Source organism: Topomyia yanbarensis, chromosome 2 (assembly GCF_030247195.1).
Source record: "Topomyia yanbarensis strain Yona2022 chromosome 2, ASM3024719v1, whole genome shotgun sequence".
Lineage (NCBI taxonomy): Eukaryota > Metazoa > Arthropoda > Insecta > Diptera > Culicidae > Topomyia > Topomyia yanbarensis.
Window position 1 is genome coordinate 67,374,777 of NC_080671.1, and position 25,317 is coordinate 67,400,093.

The 25,317-nt window shown below is 36.6% G+C and overlaps 1 protein-coding gene across 1 annotated transcript in view; it reads left to right on the forward strand.

Moving 5' to 3' along the window:
* Positions 1 to 25,317, forward strand: part of LOC131678292 (CD63 antigen-like) — a 234,650-nt gene that overhangs the window by 71,338 nt on the left and 137,995 nt on the right. The window lies entirely within an intron of this gene.

Here is a 25,317-nt window from a genome sequence, read left to right on the forward strand (position 1 = left end):
GATAGATAAGGCAGAAGGTGTGGAAATGCGGGGATTGAGCGACGGCACAAGAGCTGGGCAAAATGCGCCAACGCGTGATCAAGTGGCAGACGATCAGCGAAAGGATATGTGTAGTGTGGATCAAAGGCCATTTCTTCGACTAGAGCATTATCAATGTGCATTGACCTCACGAAGCCGAGAAAGATGCATTTTATGCGCAGCTGGAGCATGTCTATGATAGCTGCCTATGGCGGAATGTTAAACTCGTCATCGGTGACATAAACATCCTGATAGGCCGGGGGCATTGTATAAAGCGGTTATCGCACAGGATAGTCTGCACACCTTATGAGGTGTACACATTATTTGTGTAGAAATCTCACGATTGATAAGTATATTATGACGAACACCTAAATAGCGAAGCAGTAAACGACAAGAGTATTGCAAGAATCAGCTTGTACACGCGCGCAGTCGACGACAGATTCCGGATCTACCTAAGATTCATGAAAAAAATAGGACGGTTGAACCGCTGGCAATGATCAACTGTCAAGTGAGCTACTCAAACACAGAGTACAGGAATTGACTAGAGCACTCCATTGGGTGCTTTTGAAGATCTGGAAGCAGGAAATTTTACCAAAGTATAGGATGTAGGGAGTAGTATGCCCCATCTATAAAAATTGTGTTAAGCGGGATTTTTGCAACTAATTACCGATTAATCACATTACTGAACTGCCCTTGTATGCAAAGGTGACGTAAACGCCATCCAGTATATTTTTCAGTATATATAAGAAAAAGTTAAATTTGACCAAGGTGGCGTTGAAGTCACTTTTACATACTAGGATAGTAAAGTCATCTACAAGGTGTTCTCCCATATTCCTTGTTGCCGCCTATAACCGTTAGTAAGGGAATTCGTAGTGAAATATGGCCTATAATGCACAAATACGGGTTGCATTCATATCTTCAACCAAGCTATTTTCAATAACATTCTTGAAAATGTTGCTGAAGACACTAAGCCTCGAACTAAATTTGATTGCAGTTTGTAATGCATCCAACTGGAAAAATTAATCAATAAAATTATGCTGCTAAAGTGCTAAATACTAAACCTCCAAAAGCTGAGGGTTTCCAAATTATGGAATCTTGTCGCCATTCAATTCGATACCCAAATGTACATCATAAATAGCGAAAAACGCGAAAAATTTTAATTTTTTTTATTACCAATTTTAGCTAGTGGCACTTTATATAAATGCACATAAAAACCGATTTTGACCTGTTAGAGACAAGCATAAAACGCCACTTTTCATCAGTTTCTATGTAGGCGTTTTTATTGAGCTATTTTGCTTGATATTTACATGATTTATCAACTATAGGATCCTCACTAAAATATTAGTTACAAGATCCCATTCTCACAATTTACAAAAAGTCCCCATAACGTTTAAAACATTTGGTTCTCAATGTAATGAACAGATAATAAACTTCCGAAATTATTATTTAAATATTTAACAAACTAGTCAGCATCAAACTTTTTTTCTTCAATTCAAATATTTTGGTTTGGAGGGGGTTTTAACCCCCAAAACCCCCCCTTAGCTACGCCACTGAGTATATTCTTTCTAGGTGTATAGCACAGATGTTTTCGAACGGTTTCGGTAATTCCTGGAAAGGACACTTTGCAAATAGAATTATTTCTCGATTACTTAGTCTGCTTTGCAGTCAATCTTTCTGGTCCAAAATCGATTAAGGATTAAGTTAGTATACATCACGTATGTTTCGCGGTGTAAGTTATTGCGTTGGAATGATTCGATATACTGTCTGGAGTAGTGGGACGACGGATGCACTAATTACAAACGTTTCGCTATTGGTACGAGGTACTTCTTACACCTTCTAAACAGATAACATCGGAGCACCATTGATAACCATCGTGTACTTCGAGATGAAAAAATCAGGGCATAATTTTTTGGACAACGCGAAAGCTGTTGAAATATACTTCTTTAGTTCGGAGATAGTAACAGTTCAACATATGGCAATTATTTAATACTTTTAACCGAAACGAAACAATTGGCCCATTGCGGTTAGGGCCGAAATCTACACAATAGAAATCTTCCCGCCAAAAATTAATTCGTTTGTCATAATCCTAGAGCAGCCAAAATTGCAACGCAATTCGTTGCTGGCTTGGAATTTGCGAAAATAGAATCTGCCGAAACAAAGCGTCAAACTTGACGCAGAACTTTGTCCGCTTTGCCTCCACCGCAACGTCTAGTGAAGCTTCATTCGGGATTAATTCAATTACCAACGGTTTTATCATTCACTCACAACGAATAAATGTGCATAATAGGAACGTGTTGTTTACGCATGAGCTATTTCCATTGTAATTTGATATGTGAGTGTCATCTTTTAGGTGTTTGCCGAGGTGACACTTTTGCATGTTCATTGTTCGAGAAATATCTAGGTGCACACGGGCCAATGTGGAATTGTTTGCGCTAATTGAACAAGAGCTGAGGCTCACTGCGATAGTTGCTTTTCATCCAGGAGACGTAGGCAAACGATATTTTGCATTTCTAATAGAACGGGATGCCGGGTGGAAGGTGCCATAATATTTCGATAATTAATCAGTTCGTTCCTAAGAACAATTAAAATAATCAAAGTGACTCGATAATTGTATTTGTGGTTGGGTGAAATGAAAACTCAATTCAAATGTCACTATTTTCACGCCTATGCGCCAAAGAAAGTTCACAAGTCTCATGAATGCATGGAGAACAAAAAATCGAAATGACACTATTTAGTTAGCAATCATAGCACTTCTTGGGTTCTAAAGCGTAAAGTGAAAATAAAGAAATATGTATGTCTCTCTGCCAAACATGCTACAAAAATGCAAATGTGATAAAAGTTGTATGCTCTACTTTAACTACAAACTGTCCCACCCCTTACCGTATCTGTACTCATGCATACGACATAAACTGCTTGATACGTCCAACTACATATAAAACTTGTCGAAAATGGTGAGCGTTATACAGTGCCAGTGTTACAGGGTGTTAATCTTCTAGCACACATTGGCATCTAGAAAATTGCGTTGAGGTTGTGGAATGTAAATTTGGCTGTGGGCTACAAACGTTCTCGTTTGTCTGTTCGCTTTCGATGTGAACTTTTCTTCCTTCGAAGCATTCTGAAAAAGTAATCACTTTGGTGTGATTCCAGCATCCTTATTATAGTATGTACCTAATAGTAAAACATTTTAATAACATGCAGTTCTGCAGAGAAATTTAATGACGTTATGTGGAGTTCGGAAAATATGGGCCATGGGGTATCTTGTGCAATTCCTTAGTAAATGTTGTTGCTTTGTCTTTCTAGTTATGGCGAAATGGATTTATTTTAATGAGGAATATTTTTAAACTTACAATATGGGTACTAGACCGGCAATAATTTTGACATTTTTTCTGAACACTGCTAATTTGAATGGTAATTGGTAATGATAATCATTTGCAAAATATGAGCTCTTTCCGATAGCTCAAGTTCACCCACAAGAGGTTTCAAGTTTCTATAGTAATAACGTATGAGGAATAAAATTTGGACAAAATTCAAAAGGCAATATTTTTGTAGAAAACCCTTTAGCTTATTAACTTAATGTGGTATAAAAATTGAGTCCATTCGAAAAGTTTTATGACAGTTTGCAGAAACTTTTTGCAAAGGAGTCGAAAAAATTGATGTTGGCATATTCTTAATCTCTTACTTAATTTTGATTATCGTGTTTGTTAGTTTTAGGTCAAAAATTACTGGCATATACACTCTGCATCAAATTATCACAGAAATCCTCATTTGGATGCAATTTCGGTACATTTGGAGGGTTATCAGCCTTTTGTACAAAAGGTATGCCATAATCCTCCAATGCGCCAAAGCTTTTTTTTGGCATAACAGCTAGGTGCCAGATTGGCCGTTCGCTGTCATTTTGTTCCCATGGTTTCTCCTAGCGGGTTGAAATTAACACTAGATGTTTAAAATAAGTGTGCCTAGAGTATGACGTTTAGTACGGGGCCTTGCGCAGGGTTGCGTTTTTGTTTTAATGTTGGAAGCGTTGTCCGAATTTCATTCCGCATACGTTATATATGGAAACTCGGAAATAAAAACTTAAATTCCAATAAAATATTTCACAGTAACTCTGCGTACCTCAAAATTTACAGTCGCGGGGTTTATTTTATTACGAATCGCTTTGTTGACGATCGCATATTGAATGGAGGTTGCTCTAAAAAGTTATTTAACTTTGAAGACCAACCAATTTTTTAAAATTTCCTATTCTAAGCATGTGCGAGAAAGAGAGGCAACATATAACTTTACATGAGAATATCTTTTTACTGCAAAATCGGATTAATTCGCATTTGCTCAAATTTGCGTATTACGTTTTGAAATATGTACGATTGGCCCAAATCTTGGAAAAGGTAGTTTTGTGATAACTTTCGAAACCAACGTTCTGATTTGCCTTTGTTCACAGTATGCCCCATGGACTTAATTAAATTAGTTATGGAATTTGCATTTCGACTTCGTATCATCAGAATTCGACACTAACTTAGTGACAGGGCCAAGCTAGCGCCGGATTGACGTTAGCTACAGACTCAGCTTGTTACGTAATTCACGACTTTCTTCGATTAGCTGAAGGTTTATACTTACTCTATAAAAGAATCGCACCGGCGCTGTCTATTGTATGCTTGACCGGAAGCACTGGTCTTCAAAGAAGGGGAAAGAGCATACATGAAACAGAGAAATATACCATGCCAATTCATTTGAACAAAACTTTGTTGATGATTTTTCGACTGCATTTTGAATCCATTTCATATTTTTGGCAAGGTACTAGAGGAGGATTTTCAAGGTGTATTTGGAGCCATATTACTCAAGGTAGAGCAAGGGTTTGAAAATCAAAGTATAGAGAAGCTTGGAATAGGGCCAGCAAGCTTAAATTCTCTTGACAACTTAACTCTTTTGTCTTCTACTATAGAAGTTGGAATGTTATGTCAATTTTATCAAATGCAAATTAAACGAATATTCGGCTTGCCTCCAGGATAGTTTTATGTACTTATCACCTTATGCCTTTGAACCAAAAAGAAGTTAAGTAATGGAAGACTAATTACATTCCAGATCCTTGCTAATTGCATATCACTAGATTTTATAACAAATTTTCATATGCAAAAATTCCCAAAGGGGAACCACCTAGTGGTGCAATTGTGCCTTTCTTATTTGTCCAAACTACGATTCCATGGCTGGTTATGTTTAATACAATGATGATTCAGTACGATTTCCACATACATACAATGGATCGACAAGATCTTGAGATACTATGTGTCAACACTGAAACATCGCTTGAAACCAGCGGCGTATCAATGAGGAAGATCCGGTGGTCCGGACCGTGCCGAAAGTTTTCAACTTGTTAAGAAATTTTAAACTAGTTTTAAATTTAAAGTAGCAACTCCTCATTGCATACTCCTACCTAAGCCTTTGCAGGTCAAAAAAAAATTTTGGCCGGGATTAGGTTGACGATTTTTAGAGTGATTGCATAACCTTTCTATATTAGAAAGGCTAAAATATGCCAGTCCAAAAAAGCCAATTTTCGTCAAAAACTTTTTTTTCGAGGTTTCATCAAATCTCAACGTTTTATGCATTTTAAAGTCATTTGGCATCAAAAATGCAAATTCATTTTTGAAATTCTCCCTTACCTCTTTGAGAATTTTTCATTCATTCAGTTTATATGGGTATTTGCTGTGTGGTCGCACTCTTCAACACGTAACTCGGGAACCGGAAGTCCAATCAATAAAAAGTTCAATAGCAGACGATGGGAAAATTGTACCTTTCATTTGAGTGTAATTGTGTAAATCGGCCCAGCCATCTCCGAGAAACAGAGGTGACATTTTTTTCCAGATACACATACATACACACACAGACATTTTCCGATCTCGACGAACTGAGTCGAATGGCATATGACATTCGGCCCTCCGGGCCGGGATTGTTGCCGATTTTTCTAGTGATTGCGTAACCTTTCTATATGAGAAAGGCAATAATACATTTTTTCCTGTGCGTGCATTGGGTTATAACTCCTTTCATATCTGCATTGAACATGAAGCTTTCACAAATATTTATCAATTGGTTCGGTTATTTGAACAGTAGTGCATGCGTAAATAGTGTTTACTTCCCTATCGACAGCTTTTTGGTAATATTTCAAAGGTTTTCTTCCATTTATGCTCACTTAGCTTTTAGGTGATTTTCCAAATTGACGGACCGGTTTCCTTCTCATTTTTCTATTTACATAAAAACCATCAATCAGATCAAAACTATTTGTAATGCGTGAGGTAGGACGTTAAAGTTATATTCTGCAGGTTTGGTTTTTCAAACATTTAGGAACGGGTTTGTAGATTCCCATGGATGAAATTAAACTGAAAAGTGTTTTAGTCACGTCAAATATTTCTTTATTTCAGTGGTTGGAAGGAGCAGGAACAGTACCTACCAACCGATATGTATCAATTTCAACAAGCGCAGCTATCTTAATTATACTATGGTTAGATAAATGTCACGTTCCTTGTGTAATGAAATACAATCCGTTCTGTGCATAAAACATAAATGTCCATTAATTTTCTTCCATCCCCGATTTTGAACTTTCAATGTTCTAATTGTCTCCTTTTCATTTTCTCTCATTGCAGGTAAAGCAGTTCAAATCCGGTGCAAAATATCCCATTATTAATTATTCCTGACTATCGGTATGTGCTGGTTGGTAAAAGCCTTTTTAAAACACCGGCTACGAGGACTGGCATAAATTTACTCACCCACCTGAAGGTAACCTTTGCGTCATCAGCAGTAGTAGTATTATTGCCATCGTTTGAGTTTATGTAGATGGCGTAATGTTATACAGTAGTGTACCGATTTTTTCAACTTTTTGACCTGATTTAGTCAGTTTTGTGGTATTAATGTTCAGTATTCTCGCATTCGAAAAAATTGATGTCATTTGACGGGTGCGCGACGTTAAGCATAAATACGTTAGACATAGTGAACAATTGACATAATTAACAAAAAATAGCCGTATGGCTTTTTATTGTAGATATTTCAACCTTAGGAATATTTTTTTGGGTCACAAAATCTGTGCTTTGCAACACCATCCCCTCGTATAACTTCAACAAGAAACTTCAAAATGAACAATATTGAACGGTTACACGTGTAGATTTTTTTTCCTATTGATTTTTCATATTATTGCAAAAAGAAAGATGGATACTTGCTTCATTTAAGGGAATAGTTTTGATTCAAATACATTTCAAGCCTATTCCATGCATTACCGACACATTTGAAATTAAATATTGATGATTAGCCCAGGTAAGCACCGAGTATTAGTACATTCAGTAAAGTTGCATATTATTTGCATTTCAGATACTTCTTGCAGTATATCAGCATTTTGAGTGCCTAATTGTTGTAAATTAGTTTATAACAAGCTATTTGAATTCTAGTAGTCAGTAATCAGCATTTTTTTTATTAAGATCATAGAGGTTTTAACCTTATGGTCATTCGCCTATTTTTGGGATAGAAAAATCTTTTTAGAAAAATTTCTAACCCTATGTGCGGGGTTGGGAATTGAAGCCAGGTAAGCTGCGTACAAGGCAATCGATTTACCAACTACGCTATGCCCGCTCCCCAATCATCTACCTTCAACAAATTCATTAGAATATGTATTAACCACAAATGTTATTTTTTCGAACTTATTAAAACTTGTAACGGATTGTATGTCTCTTCCCTCACATTTAACAGTTTTTCTAGTTTTATCTTTTGTGATAACAAGATTTTAATCATTGTGTTGAATAATATGGAACGAATTTCGAAAGTATAAAGTTATTCAAGACAAATATTTTGTTCTTATGTTTATTCAACATGCATGTATGTAAGCACTAATCAAATCATATGTGTATTTTCCATACCTAAATACAAATGAGTTTCCCCATGCTAAGTGTCCGGCCTGCTTTTTTATTTGAGCAAAGATTTCTTTTAAGCGGATGGGGCAGGGGTATAAGGTATTTTCGTTTAAAAAATTTCGCTCTAAAAAATATTTTTGCGATGCCGAGAGTGTTTGTCTATTCAGCCAATTTCCATCCAATAACGCAACATTTGAACAATATTTTTCTGAATTTTCACTGCAAGTATTGAAATTTAAATTTAAATTGCATGATGGCGACCTACGGTTGAGCCATATTATCGATAACCCTAACAAAAATTTTGGAAGAGGCTTGACGCGTCGATTGTGGAAGTTGATATTTGGAATTATTTTCAAATTCAAAATGGCGACTTCCGGTTGAGCAATATTCTGGATAACAATTTTGGCATGTTTGGAACTGGATAACCCTAACAGTTTTGGCATGTTTGGGCTTGAGGAGTAGATGATGAAATTTGATGTTTGGCGCACTTTTGAATAAAAGATGGCGGCTCCCGGTTGAGAAATATTGTTGATAACCCTAACAATATGGATATTTTTGGAACGGGCTTGAGGAGTAGATGGTGGAATCTGATGTTTGGTGCACTTTTGAGATTCAAGGCGGCGGTTGAGCAATATTTTCGGTAACCCCAACCATATGAGTATTTTTGGAACGGGCTTGACGAGTAGATGATGGAAACGGATGTTTGGAACCATTTTGAAAACAAAGATGGCGACTTCCGATCGAGTGAAATTCTCTATAATCGGAACCATCAGGGTTTTTTTTGAAATTGACTTGACAAGTTGGTGATGGACATCGATAAGTGACGTTATTTTTAAGGCAAAGATAACGATTTTCGGTTGAGCAAAATTTTCTAAAACATGTCATCACTATATCTATCTCTATACGTCTACTAAATAATTTTCCCATTCCGGAAATATTCATATTGTTGAGGCTATAAAGAATTTATCCAAACCGGATGTCGCCATTCTGATCTTACAAAATGGCTTCTGAAGTCGCTTTCCGTCATGTACTCGTTAACTTGATTCTGGAAATATCCATATTGCTATGGTTATAGAGAATTTATACAAACCGGAAGCTGTCATCTTGGTTTGCAAAATTGCTGCCGACATCGATTTCTGTCACGTAGTCGTCACCTTCATTCTGAAAATATCCTTATTGTGGAGGTTAGGGGAACATGGGGAGACTTGACCAGGTTTTCAGCTAAAACTGCATAAATCTCTAAAAAAGCCTTCAATCCCTCAAAAGTCATTGAGATATAATGTGCAAAGTTATTGTGCGTCTTCATAATTTTTTGCAGAATTTTTAATTTAATTTTTAATCCCACTTGACCAAGAGAATTTTGAAAAATCATAACAAAAAATAATGACATAAAACATACTGTAATTATTTTTTCCATATTATCGAGATCTTTAGGTAGAATTAAAAAATATAAAAGGGTTTGACTTGATAAATTTCGATTTTTTTAATGCATTTCTTTTTAAGGATTAACTGTGCTGCTTGCATTGCATGTTCACACGTCACGAAATCAGTCCTACTATTGCTAACTTTATTTACTAATACTAAAATATAAAAACTTATGTTTGAGGTGAGATTTTTTTATGGCGTGATTAATATTAACAGTAGATACCAAAGCATAATCAATATCTGGAATTTTGTATCTTTCTTCAGCTAATTGCTACTTGGTCAAGTCTCCCCATAAAATCTTGGTCAAGTCTCCCCAACATTAGTTATTGCGTTTAAATTCATGCAAATTCTAGTAATAATTATTCCAATGTTCCAATTTATGTAAAATCATTTCACTGCTTCACAAGGATTAAGATGGTATTATTCACAAGGATTAAGATGGTATTATTGAGATGGTTCATTAATAGTAATAATTAATAGTAATTAGTATTAATGCAAATTTATTAATCGCGAAATATTTTCTGTAAGGAAAGGATTTTTCATTCCAAACTTTTAAAATTACCTTAAGAGATTGGAAAAATTTTAAGAATCGAATACAAGACGCCACAGCCAAAAATAGAATTTTGCGCTTGGTCAAGCCTCCCCATGTTCCCCTATAGTAGATCTAAACTGAATGTCGCCGTTTTTAGTTTTCAAAATGGCTTCCCACATCGATTTCCGTCATCTACTCGCCAAACCTATTCCGAAAATATCCATATTGCTGAGGTTATAGATAAATAATCTAAGCAGGAAGATGTCATCTTGGATTTTAAAATAGTTTCAGACATCCGTTTCCGTGTTTCCGGCATGTACTCATCAACCCCATTCCGAAAATACTTTACTTTTATAAGCAATAGTTAGCTAAGAATATGTCAAATTGTTTCGTAAAAAAGAGTTCGTTATATCGAATTTAGTTCGTAAAGAAGGTTACTTAAATCGAATATTGCGGAAAAAGAGTTCGTATATGGAGGTTTCACTGCATTTTGTAATGAAAATTTGAGGAAATATTTCATTTGTGGCATTATTATATGGAAATTGAATGAATGTACAAGCACTCTCTTTTTCGTATTTTTTTGTTCAAAAGGATGTGCTTTTTATCGAATTAACTTTACCTTATATTATTACAGCAGAATAAAATGTTAATTTACACGGAAAACAAATCCGTTCATAAATGCATAAAAAAGATGATGATTTCGTGACCTGAACGATTTACGATAACCGTGACCAAGTCTGAAATTATGAATAATAAATCTCGTATTCGTGAAACTATTCGCGTTTTCAAAAAACTAGTTCGCGCCGAATATATACATGGCGTTACATTCGAATATTTTTAGCAATGCACAGCCGACAGTCAAATGATGTTCGTAATTTCAGGAGCTTATTCGCGATTTCTCATCTCGTTAGCAAGCTATTTTATTCATGAGTTTACTATCGGATTTTCCCGTTATCGTAATATTTTAGTCATGATTTCAGGGTCGTAGTTACGATTTTTGATAGTTTAATCACAAATAATGTGATTTATGTTAATGATGTCAGGAACTTTGGGATGAGTTTCATAATTTCTATTCACGTTGTCGTGATGTTTTAGTCACGAGTAGAGATTTTTGTATATTTTTGTTCCCGATTTCAGTATCTTAATCGCGATTTTTGATATTTTTGTGACAAGTTGTGTGATATATGCTCATGACTTCCGGATCTTTGTCTTTCTGTTCACGTTATCATGATATTTTATTTTATAGCTTACTTTAGAATTAGACACGGTGAGTAATGTGACTCATGTTTTTGTTATCAGCAGTTTTATCATGGTATTCATAATTTCTCTTCGCCTTATCGCGATCTATTACAATCGGTTTTTTACTCGGAGTAACGTGAACTGGATTATAAAAGTGTAACTGATTCACGGTATCTTGTTCCGTGAACTATTTCATGAACACGATTTGTGGTGCTCAGCGCAGTTTTTGTTTTTTCTATGCAGACATCACACTGAACCTTAGTAAATGAATAACGATGTTCGTCATAATAGTTTTCTTAGGGACCATTCATAAGTTACGTAACGAAAACACTGCCAAAAATAAGCCCCCCTTCTATAACAAATTCTTTAACACTTTTTTTTTCTTCAGTAAAAACGTGTTAGGTTACGCTTCTAGCTTGCTCCCCGTTCCCCATATATTAATATGTTACAATTTATCGTTCCCCCTCCCCCTAAAAGTGTTATGTAATTCATGAATGGTCCCTTATAGCTTCTGCTCGTACCTATTATTGGTCGCTAGGATATTTCGTGAAACAATGCATGGAACAGAAATGATTTCACGAATAATACTCCATTTTTTGTGAAAAGCGCGCGAAATAGACCATAAATCATGCACTAGCACGGATTTTGGATCGTGACTAATATATTAGGAATCGTGAACCAGTTCACGAATACATGAATAATATTTTGGAATTTTGTGATTTATTTCACGGGCACACTTGGTCAGTTGAGACTATTATACTAAGAACATAATTATAAAACACATTATTTTTATTCATGGTTCCGTTTTCGTAACGTAAAAACGTGATTGTTCTTAAATTCATGGCACTTTGTTCACAATTTTAGGAACGAGTTTTTTCGATGTACAAGGGGGCGGAGATCTAGCACTTCCGCTCATAAATTTCCTTATTGGTGGTCCTGATTGCGATGTAAATGTCGCTCTTCAAGCCACAGGAACAGATTGCCTGCCACACGAGATATTTCTTTGCGAACTTCGACAGTTTAATGTATTTGAAAATCTCAGTCATTTTCCTCTTTATTTCACGTATAGTATTGCTGTCAAAGAAGCTCTTTAAAATTTGCCTTGACATAAGTTTCGTCATCCTGTACTTCGCATTCAAACTTCGTCAGCATCTTCATTGCACAATCTCTGCGGTCATTCTCTGGTCGACTTGTTTAGCTTATTGTTATGATTTGGAGTCACCACCTTCTTGTGAATGGACAGTCCGGCTCGTTTTCAGCTGTTGTAGATGATACTCCCAGATTGCTTGCGAATTCTTGGACGGAGAGGTTGAGGTTCCGCTTGAAATCGCTTTCGTCGTTTTTGTGGTCTCTGGTTTGCAATTTCCGCTCAATCCAGCCTCACGGTTGTCGACAAACGTTTTCTGGGTACTTTTATTACGTTGTTTTGGCACAATCAACAATTTTGCCAACTTGGCGTGATAGTAGTTCGGATTTTCGAGATGCGCGAGCAAAATTTTGCTGCTATGCGATTTTCTTAACTGATAATAGTCAAATAATAGGCATGACGCTACACACTTACATCTTTAAAATAAGGGTTGTGAATGTTTTTAATGCACGATGAAAAATGTTGAAGTTGACTAATTTATGATCGTAACACCCTTTAGACTCCTGAACTGTCAACTATAGAATGCTAATCTCGATATTAGCTGCAAATGGTTTATCCAGTACTGTAAGTAAAATTAAGTTTTTCGCGCGATACAAGGAAACATTGATAGTGTGATGTATATCTAAAATAAGGACCAGGAGCTGCAATGGTACATTTTTACAATATTACTTCCCAAAAACTATACAAAAAGATAATTTAAATTTCCTATTTTGTCTGTCGTAAACACAGAACGTCGGGATATTACTGTACTTAGAACTTCACAGCATGTTAAACGAATAATAGTGGTGGCATCTCTCCACCTTACGAAGGGTACAAATTTGTCACACGACATTGAGAATAACTGAAACATACTCTATTCTTTGGGCCAAATTACAAGTGAAGCACAATGCGCATAATGAAACGTTGATTGACGCTCAAGTACCACTTGGGAAAGTTGTACCATGCAGGAACGTGATACCGTCGTATTTTACAGTCGCTATTGAAACTGTTATGGGCCATTTGAGAAGGACTTCGAGTCAACACACACACATCGAACAAAACCACGGTGTGGGCGGTAATAATGGGTGGAATTAGAATATATAACTTTTCTCATTAATTGTGCATTTCCACGGAGACGAAATGAAATGCGTTTCCAGAGCCTCAGCGTATCCTGCCTAAGCTTGAAATGGATTCCTTCTGCTAATGAAATAGTATAGGACAAAGTAATCTCCCTAGAGCTGCTACCACCTAACGATGTGCCAGACCAGACGCGTATTGTCGGATGGCGGTTTGTATCACAAACTAAGCAAATAAGATTTGTCTTCAGAAAATCGCCTGTTTGTTTCACGTATCCTTGGGCAACTTTTCTTGATTAGTATCAAGCAGGGAAAGCAATTCGTAGAATTGTCGTTTTTCTTCCATTACCCACATGAATACTGTCTTTTAATAGTATCAATTTTGTTAAAGGCTTGTGTTTGTAATCTATCGAGACCATGGAGTTAAGCACGTAGCGCTCAATTTAGTATGATGTTGTCTCTTAGAAAATTACTCAACCGCTTCTGGCAGTTCCATTGTAAGATAGTGGAAAACTTTCATTGTTTAAAGTATACCACAGATGTTGCTCTTGTGGATCTCACATAATTTTCATCCATGCTGCAATTAGGCGCTTGGTCAAAATTTTAGAACATAAACAACTCATCTGCAAGTTGCGGGCTCAGCGGGCCGCCGTCATACATTTATTCATAAAGCTAGTCAGTCAGTTGAGCTTCCAGATGAAGTGAGCTAATTGCTGCCGGAAGCTGCTTGACTGTGTGTACGTACAACCATAGCAAAACGGTTTCTGAACAGCTGATGTGGCTAATAAAGTTAAATAGGAAGCTTCTGAATACACACTTCATGAATATTTCACGCAAACTTGGCACTAACTGCCACATCCACTGGTATCCACGTTGACCAGTATGCTGGCGGGGCGCGTTGTACATATATCCCAACCAACTGGTTGTTACTGGGTGGGTGGCTTTGGTCGGGAGCCAGACACGACAAGTTCTCACCAACTGCTGGAACAGCTCCCAAATGGTCCATGGGTGGCTGCTGTTTGTTTTAGTCTCAAATGGAGGGTATTTAAAACAAAAGCGAGCATCATTAACATACAGAAATGGGAATCCTTTGTTTTCTTCGGTGGATGCTAATACGATCCGGTGGAAATTTTTCCACATATAATGAGGAATACACCGGTGCATCGCACAGGGTAGTAGCTGGGAGTGAATTTTGGTCAAAAATATCTATTGCTGCTATTGGTTTTTTAATGGACTGATATGAACTAAAAATTGATAATACCTTATTGAGGGCGGCTTAATTTTGCGTCTATTTACGTACCAGTGCAAATGTTTTTTGCATTCCTCAGAATGCGTGTTCTTCCTATGCGTAAATCTTTTGTTTATCCCAAAGGGAGCGGAAGGGATGCTTGTGCTCCTATCTATAAAGACAAAATATTCCGAATATAATATTTGGACTAACCGCACCTCAATGAGCCTCAAATTGAATTTTGTCAAATTTCTTGAAAAAATTTGAAAAATTTAAATCTTGAAGCATAGTACTTCCCGAGCAATTTGATTACTTTTATAACAGAAATTTTAAAAAAATGGAAGAGAGAAGTTGTCACCTTTTAGTGCATTTTAAGCCGTGGTTACTTTTTTTAAAAATGTTGTTTCATTACTGCATAAAATTGTCTTAGAAATGCACAAATTGAGTGGGTTTTGACGTAAGTGCCAAAAGCTTTGTTAAAATTGTTGGTAGTGTCCAACTTTGGTCTACGTGATTTCTGAATCAGTCGATTAAGAAAAATATTTAAAAATATCATTGTGTGACATTTTTGCATTCTTTCAATTTTTAACGTATTTTGACGTTCTCTTCATGCTACGAAAATTTACAGTATAATTTGAAAACAACACGCAACCAATTTTTTTTTTCATTTTTATTTTGACCTCGAATTTGTTCTTGTAAATTCTCTGTGCAGGGCACTTCCTTTACTCCATCGCATCGTGCTATTGTGTGCTCTACAAACCCGAAATGATTCGCCAGCCACGATTCAGAGCTTGTGAAAAATCATGGCCAGATAAATTTCATAGCTTCATAATAAGGAAAAACCACACTTTATACAGTGACCTGTACTTTGACTTTTATCTGTTTTGACGAATTTATTTTTATGAAAGGGACTCGGGTGCTCATTTAATTTGTGTGTTATTTTTTCATGCAAATTAATTCGAAAAATTTATTTAATCCGTTTAATCTGTGATTTTATAATTATGAGTTTATTCGTCGACGTATCGGCCGGTGGCGTAGATTACACATGCTTTGACGTTCCATTGCTCTCGCTGCTACAAAAGAAGCGATTACGAAGCAAACGAATGTAAGTATAAGCTTTTTCCTATCTTTTTCATTGATTCTTCTTTGTTTATCGTACTACCCTCCTGCATCCATGGCTGCATGTAATTTACGGATTTCCGAAAGAAACATCTGAGCTTCCTGGTAATCTTGATACATATGTACCGAATTAAAAAATATATCACCGCCAATCAGGTGGGCCTGAACCTTCGATGGTAAATTTTTGGAATGAGAAAAAAATTAATTTATTGAACACGTTAACGTACAAATGCTCGAGCCCTTCGCTATGATACACGCTATAGCGAAGTCCCTACGCCCGCACATACCAGAACCGTACAATGACTATCATATTCAGAATCACGGCCCGCTACAATTGGCCTAAAGCAGTGTTTTAGTGGGCGCCATTGCCTGTCTCTTCTGGAATTGTAGTGTGTGATTCTGACGGGGAGCCCATCCGAGAACCTAGCTCCAGTAGGACAACTCTTGAGACAAAAAATTGTTTGCCGTATAATTTTGAATCATCTTCATTTTGTACGCTGCACAGTTGGCCTGGCCGCTTTAATGATTGTGTCACATACCATATGTACCAGAAACATTAATATTGACAAGAAAAATTGTAGGCGAACGTCTGCAATTTTCTAGGATCTCTACAGACGAATTTCGCGCTAAATCGTATTCAGGGTTGGCAGCACCCTCTCAGATTTTAATGAAACTTTCTGTGCATGAAGACTTTGTCACAAAAAGCCACTTTTCATACTTTGTTTTTCCAAAAATGATCTAGACTGTCTTTTGAAAAGGGTCAAACCTTTTTTACCATTTTTTTTTCAAATAGCTATAGTCTAAAAACGACAAATTCTACAAAAAAATGTTGTAGGAGTGATTTTCACAAAATTAGTTGAATTTTTTAATAAAAATATTGAAAAAATTCTTCATCGCCTCCTACTCTGAAAAAAATCGATTTTAGAAACTTAAAGTCCATTTACAAAAAAACATCTTTGATTTGGATGAAATTTTGCTCCAAGATAGGTAAGTATTTTCCCTACCTACCGTCAACAATTCAAGTTGGGCACTTTCAAAAAAAAAAATTGTAAAAAGCTTTTCCTTGTCCAAACTGAATTTTTTTCAGTGTATTTTTAACGAAAACTAAACTAATAAAAGTCATAATCATCTCAGAATCCAATTTCCCAACTACTAGTTGCCTGATACATACAAAAAGTATCAGTAACGAATTTGGTATATATTCATAACAAAACTTGTATGAGGGCAAAAATAAGTCATTAAACATCATCGATATATGCGAGATTTAACTATGTACCACTTGGCCGTGTACGAAGAAGTATTTCGTCTATGCACCCGCCAGGAATGTAGAGATTGATGGTGTAGTCTCCAACAGGGGTCTTAATTGCGAAGTATGGGGTTCGCTCCTTCCACAACCGTTTGCTACGGCCAATTAAAATTCTGGTTTACAAGCAATTTCGATCAGGAAAAATCAATTGGGCCTACAGTGATTTATTGTAGAAACAAGGCACGCTGTGGAAAATGCGGCGAGAATCATGAAAAGTTTTCCTACTGTGATCTCACGACATAACTCGCATATAAATTCGGTGGGGACAAAATGAAACATTCTTTTAAGGAATGCTCCGACAAGAAATTCAACGCCACCAACGACGACTAATTTCTACGTTTTCTTGTACACTAAAGAGTGAGAATCTGACCATCCCATTGTGGGACCATTTTTTAATGTGCCTATAAATTTTCGAAAGAGGAAAATTAGTTTTCTCTCCTAAGCTTCCTTATAATAGCCTTAGAGTGTCCCTTGAAGGATGCTGTTACAAAACCGAAGTAAGTGGTTCCTGGTCTCGGTAATTTTAGAAACTAGCAGAAATTTCTACATGGGACATCAAAAACCTTCCTATATGTCAGTTCCTACATTTTCCCCCATGTTTTACACAATGCATTTGCACTACGTTTAAAGGTCAGACAAAACGAGTACCCGATGCGAACAACCGTGAACAGTCTCCTACTTCGTGGTGGGCGGAGATTGCTTAGAATTGTACGCGAAAGGGACTTTTGAACGTCGGATCGCCCGAATTTTTCCCAATATACGCGACGCTACAAATGCAAATGAAAAACTTGATGAAAGCTGAAAAACTCGATTAATGGCACCGGTCTGTCGATGGATTAACGGACGGATCATCATAGAAACAATGTTTCGTCTGGTGGCTAGGGCCTACGTTGTGTATTCGATTCATCCTGTGATTGGAAGACACGGAACGTTCGTCATATGATGACAGCTATGCATCGCTTTTATGCTAATTATTATGACAGTAGTGGTGAGTGCACTTATAAAAGAGGCTGCCAACATTCTCCCCACAAAACTGTGGGTTTTATATTTACCTATCAACGACCATGCCCACATCGTTACAGTTACAGGAGGGTCTCTTTTTGATAGAGCATGGAAAGCATTCTTTGTACTTCCTGGAGAAAACATGGGAGTTTTTGAGTACATTATCTGAAAAATCATAGCAGATTACCTTAGTTTGAGTTCTTTCGCAGTGCTCCATTCCGGGTAATGAGAAAGCGGACAATTGGATTAGAATTATAATGAGAAGATGGACATTTAGGCATCAGAAGGTGATATTTATGAAAGATCGCGTAGCTTCAACGAGTTTTTAAATATTTCTTCTCAGAAGACGCTCGAAAATTGATAAATTTCCTGGAGCGATGGAAGTTCAGGAATCCCAATGGTATCAACAAACCTTGGTCCAAGAGAATGGATGTACAATTATTTTACGTAGAATGCCTATCTCCTGCGTGTTAGGGTCATGGAGAGCGATCTCTGCGCTTGTGGTGGCGGTTATCGCGATATTAAACATGTTGTCTGGTCGTGCGCTAAGTGTTCTAGTACCAGATCTTCGTTAAACGAATTTCTTCGGCCTCGTTCCAGGCCAGGCCGAGATGATATAAAAAAATTTGTTACTGATAGTTTTTGCATGTATCAGGCAACTAGCAGCTGGGAAATTGGATTCTGAGATGATTATGACATACATTGGTTTAGTTTTCGATAAAAATACACTGGAAAAAAACCTATTTTAATCCACCTAGCGGTGCAATTGTGCCTTTCTCAATCATGAATCACGAGAATGTGTGCGTTGTTTTTATTCATTAAATGCTTTTAAATGCATATATTACATTTTATTATTATACATCACATGACAACTATATACAGGAAAATATATCATTATTCGAGTTCTAAAACTTTGTAAAAGATAAAACAGCCACGGTAATGTTAAACTGAAAAAAAGGAGCAAAATCGGCAAAGTCCCAAAAAGTTGATTTTTATAAAAAAAATTTTTTCGAGATAACATAAAATCTCGACGTTTCATGCATTTTAAAGATGTTTGGCATCAAAAATACGAATTCGATTTCTGAAATTTCATGAGGTCCCCCCTTTGAAAAAAAAAATTGAGTCCCGGCTTATATGGGAATTTCATATGTGACCAGACGATTTAGTCTATATTTCCGGACCCATATAAGCGATCCGTGCGAAATTTTATATACATCTGTGGGGATAATATAGCTATCATTTGGGACTAAGTTTGTGAAAATCGGCCCAACCATTTCCGAGAAACTGATATGAGTTTGCTAGTTATGAAAGATGGCCGCTTTTCCCGGGCACTTCCGGAACCGTCTATGGTGGTCAATGTAGTCAACGAAAGTTTGTTTGGGATGTTATAGCTATCATTTGGGACTAAGTTTGTGAAAATCGGCCCACCCATTTCCGGGAAACTGATGTGAGTTCGTAAATTTTGAAAGATGGCCGCTTTTCCCGGGCACTTCCGGAACCGTCTATGGTGGTCAATGTAGTTTGGTTGGACGTCGGTGACCTAGAACAGCAAATTTAAATTGTTTGAGAGACATTTTAGCGAAACTTTTACCTTTTTTGCTTAAATCGGAGTATCGGTTTGAATCACAATTTGCTATGTGATCGCACGCCACAACCTGTAACTCCGGAACCGGAAGTCGGATCGGGATGAAATTAAATAGCCATTTACGGGGACGCAATACCTTTCATTTGAGGCCAAGTTTAGTCGAATCGGTCTAGCCATCTCCGAGAAACCGATGTGACTGTTATTCTGAACTTAGATACTTACGCCGGGGCTTCCGGAACCGATAATAGTGGCCAATGTGGCCAAATAGACTTTGAATAGATGTTAGTGACCTAATACTACAAATCGAAGCAGTTGTGGTCATATTTTGGAAAAATTTTCACCTTTATACATTCATTGCAGAATTTATTAAAATCGACATTTTCTGCGTGTTCGTACTCATCACCCTGTAATTCCGGAACCGGAAGTTGGATCCATTAGAAATTCAATAGCAGCCTATGGGAACGTTGCACCTTTCCTTTGAGACTAAGTTTGTCAAAATCGGTTCAGCCATCTCTGAGAAAAATGAGTGACATTTTTGGTCACATACACACACACATACGCACATACACACACATACATACACACACACATACACACACAGACATTTGCCGAACTCGACGAACTGAATCGAATGGTATATGTCACTCGGCCCTCTGGGCCTCCGTTAAAAAGTCGGTTTTCAGAGCAATTGCAATACCTTTCTATTGAGAAAGGCAAAAAGGTGCGAAATCGGCAAAGTCCCAAAAAGTCGATTTAAAAAAAAAAAATTCGTGATAACATATAATCTCGACGTTTCATGCATTTTAAAGATGTTTGGCATCAAAAATACGAATTCGATTTCTGAAATTTCATGGGGTTTGAAAAAAATTTTGAGTTCCGGCTTATATGGGAATTTCATGTGTGACCGGACCGTTCAGTCTATATTTCCGGAACCATACAAGCGGTCCGTGCGAAATTTTACAGACATCTGTGGGGATAATATAGCTATCATTTGGGACTAAGTTTGTGAAAATCGGCCCAACCATTTCCGAGAAACTGATATGAGTTTGCTAGTTATGAAAGATGGCCGCTTTTCCCGGGCACTTCCGGAACCGTCTATGGTGGTCAATGTAGTCAACGAAAGTTTGTTTGGCCGTCGGTGACCTAGAACTGCAAAGTTAAGTTATTTGAGAGACATTTTAGCGAAATTTTTACCTTTTTTGCTTCCATCGGGGTATCGGTTTGAATCACAATTTGCTATGTGATCGCACGCCACAACCCGTAACTCCGGAACCGGAAGTCGGTTGGGGATAAAATTTAATAGCCATTTACGGGGACGCAACATCTTTCATTTGAGACTAAGTTTGGTTGATTCGGTCTAGCCACCTCCGAGAAACCGATGTGACTGTTAGTCTGAATTTGGATACTTCCGCCGGGGCTTCCGGAACCGATGATGGTGGCCAATGTGACCAAAGAGACTTTGAATGGCTGTTAATGACCTAGTACTACAAATCGAAGCAGTTGTGGTCACATTTTGGAAAAATTTTCACCATTATACATTCATTGCAGAATTTCTTAAAATCGACATTTTCTGCGTGATCGTACTCATCACCCTGTAATTCCGGAACCGGATGTCGGATCCATTAGAAATTCAATAGCAGCCTATGGGAACGTTGCACCTTTCATTTGGGACTAAGTTTGTAAAAATCGGTTCATCCATCTCTGAGAAAAGTGAGTGAGATTGTGTTCGCGTACACACACACATACGCACATACACACACATACATACACACACATACATACACACACAGACATTTGCCGAACTCGACGAACTGAATCGAATGGTATATGTCACTCGGCCCTCCGGGCCTCCGTTAAAAAGTCGGTTTTCAGAGCAATTGCAATACCTTTCTATTGAGAAAGGCAAAAATCAGTTTGGACAATGAAAAGTTTTTTTCCTTGAAAGTACACAACTTGAATTTTTGACGGTAGGTAGGTAACATAATTACCTATAGTGAAACAAAATTTCATCCAAATCAAAGATGGAGTTTTTTTGTAAATCGACTTTAAATTTTAAAAATCGATTTTTTTTGAAGATATTTTTTCAATATTTTTATTCAAAACTTTGACTCATATTGTGAAAATCACTCCTACAACATTTTTTGGAGGATTTGTCATTTTTAGACTATAGCCATTTGAAAAAAAATTGGCAAAAAGTTTGACCCTTTTCAAAAGACAGTCTAGATCATTTTTGGAAAAACAAAGTATGCAAAGTGGCTTTTTGTGGCAAAGTTCTCATGTACAGAAAGTTTCCCTAAAATCTGAGAGGGTGCTGCCAACATTTGTTCGAGTTGACGCGAAATTCGTCTATAAGAAAACTATCAGAACCTAGAACATCGTTATTCATTTGATAAGGTTCAGTGTGATGCCTCGACAGAAAAAGAAAACAGCGCTGATACCAAAATACATTATAGAGCCACAAATCGTATTTGTGATATAGTTCATGGAACAAGATCTTGCTTATTAATCACACATTTATGTTCCTGTTATTATTATCGCGATACTCCGAGTACAAAGTCGAGAACAACCAAAAAATAACAGATCGCGATAAGGCGAAGAGAAATTACTAAAGTAAGCTTTAGAATAAAATATCTTGAATTTCGAAAATCTTAACTAAGATCCTAAAATCATGAATATAACACACATTACTCGTGATTAAAATATCAAAAATCGTAACTAAGATCCTGAATCCATGAACATAAATGACAACTCATGACTAATATATTACGATAACGTGAATATAAATTATAAAACTCTTGACAAAGATCCTAAAATCATGAATATAAATCACATTACTTAAACAAAAATCGTGACTAGTATCCTGAAATCATGACTAAAAGACCTCGAAATAGAAATTACGAAAATCGTGACTACGATCCTGCAATCGTGGACATAAATCACACTACTCTGATAGAAAAATTCACATTCACATTACTTACACAAAAATCGTATCCTGAAATCATGACTAAAACACCACGAAATATAAATTACCATAACCGTGACTAGGATCCTGCAATCATGAACATAAATCACGCTACTCTGACAGAAAAATTCGATAGCAAACAGAATAAAATATCACGATAACTTGATGAGAAATCACAAAAATTGCGAATAACCCTGCAACATCGTTTAACTGTCGTCTGTGTATTCTCCAATTGTGAACAAGGATCACAACAAAAACTTAACATGTCCAAACATTCGAATATATCGCCATGTATATAATCGACGCGAAGTAGTTTTTTGGAAACACAAATAGATTCATGAATACGAGGTTTATTATTCATAATTTCAGGAACTTGGTCACGGTTTTCGTAAATCCTTCAGTTCACGAAATCGTGATTTGTTTTCATGTACTTATGACCGGATTTTTTTCCGTGTGTGAAGTACGTATAAGAACATCGGCTTATGGATCCAACCCTTCTTGACCCTTCAGCGATAAATTGAATGTCATTTGCTCGCAAAATTTGGCTTTGCTGTTACAAGCAACTGCAGCCATTGGCGCAGCCCTTGCACTAATGGTGGCTTCACTACATCATCATCATATGTTATTTTGTAGTTGCTATCGGATTTTTACTCGAAGTAACGTGACAATATGAACTGGATCCTAGAGGTTGATTGATTCGCGGTATCTTGTTTTGTGAACTCTATAACGAACACGATTTGTGGCTCTATAAAGTAGTAGTGGTACGCAACGCAGCTTTTTGTTTTCTGTTCGGACATCTCACTTAAACCCTATCAAATGAATAACGTTGCTCGAGGCTCAAAAGTTTTCTTATATCTACTGCTCTTACCTTTTAATGGTCGCAAGCAGCTGGGCACAACTATATAATATTTCATAAACAAGTGCATGGAATAAAAATGACTGCATGAACAGTATTCTAAATTTTGTGGAATAGTTCACGTGAAAATTTCGTGACCATGTGTAGAGTTGCATGAAATTGTAAATGATTAGAGATATCTTCTAAGTATCACAAGCACGCAAAATAGAATGTACTAGAAACCATGAACCAGCTCACGAGCCTTTCATCCTCAGGACAAAAACATTACAAATATTTGCTTGCTTTGTCAAGTGGGGTGTAACATTGAAATTGTTTCCACAAACAGCTGTTCTACAACAAAACATCCCGTGCACATCGAATCCGATTGGACATTAACCAGAAATCCAAGACGAGAAAGTCATCTTTCACTTCATTATATTTCATGATTTTATTAGATATTTCACGAGCACGCATGGTCAGTCGTGACTATCATACCAGGAAACGTGAACCAGTTCACGTATACGTTAGTAATTTTTCATGATTTTGTGAACTATTTCACGAGCACGAATGGTGGGTCGTGACTAATATACTAGGAATCACTCCACGTGAATAATATTTTATGATTGTGTGAACTATTTCACGAGAACGTAAATTGCACCGTGGCTAATATATTAGTCATGAATTAGTTCACGAGAATTGAAAAATCCATGAAAAATGTTCGTGATCCTTAGAATATTTGTCGAGAAACTGTGAACGAATTCCCAACCATTAAAACCAGATCATGATCAAGATGTAATAAATCATGCATCAGTTCACGTTGTATAGTCGGATTATGAATAATGTTCCTAAATCTATGAATTTAGTCACGAGTCAACCTCTGGTTTATGAATTTTCATAAAGTTGTGAACTAGTTTACATATAGAAAATCGGATTGGTAGTTAAATGGCCGATACCGTGACTGAAGTTCACAAAACTAAAACAAATATCTGCACTAAGAAAAGCGTTTTATAGGTGTTACTGAAGTGAAACTGAACATAGTTATAAAACACAAGATTTTGGTTCATGGTCCTGTTTTCGTAACGTAAAAACGTGATTGTTCCAGAATTCATGACATGACGATTCACGATTTTCATTTTTTTCTGTGTTCGAAAGACCAATTTTTTTCTGTGTTCGAAAGATTGATCAATGATTTATTCAGTAATTCTCGTCAGAGGACACTCGACCATATGAAGCACTGTGGTACTTCGTCGATGGCTTCGAAGGTTTCGGCGAAGCCTTGGTTTCTGAAGGGGAGGGGGGGCGTGGTTGCATCTTCTCTACACTCAGGCAAAACATATAGCGAATTTCATAGGAATATCGTATACTTTTTAGCCACAAGTAGCACGTAAGAAAATCATACGATTATCTTATGAAACGGCATTTATTTGGTCAAATCGGTTTGCTATGATTTCATGTTCCATAAGGCATCTTGGATTTATCATAAGATAATATTATAGATTTCTCATATGTTTATGAGAATCATAAGATGCTCGTATGAAATTCAAACGACTGGCATATGCAATACCTTATAAAATAATAAGATAATCATAAAAGCCGTATGTTTTTCATGTTAATCTTATGAAAACATAGTTTTGTTACTTTTCTATGCATCATAAGATAAATCATATGAATTTCGTTGTACGTTTTGCCTGGGTGTATGTGTAACTTGTGTACATCTTTAAAACCATCAATGTCGAAATTTAGCTCAAAGCGACATAGTATAGCTCCATCGTATAAGCCTACAGTATGAACATCGTTCATTTTAGTTTTAGTTTTAAGTTTTAAGAAGAAAGAAAGAAATTTTATTTAATTTATAAAATTTAAAATCAAAGAAATTTGCACCGCCAGGTTAACGAAAATATGATGTGCTAAATAAACGCACTGAATAAAAACAGGCATACCAGGGCTTTGATTGGTTAGTTATTTGATTCGACAATATTTG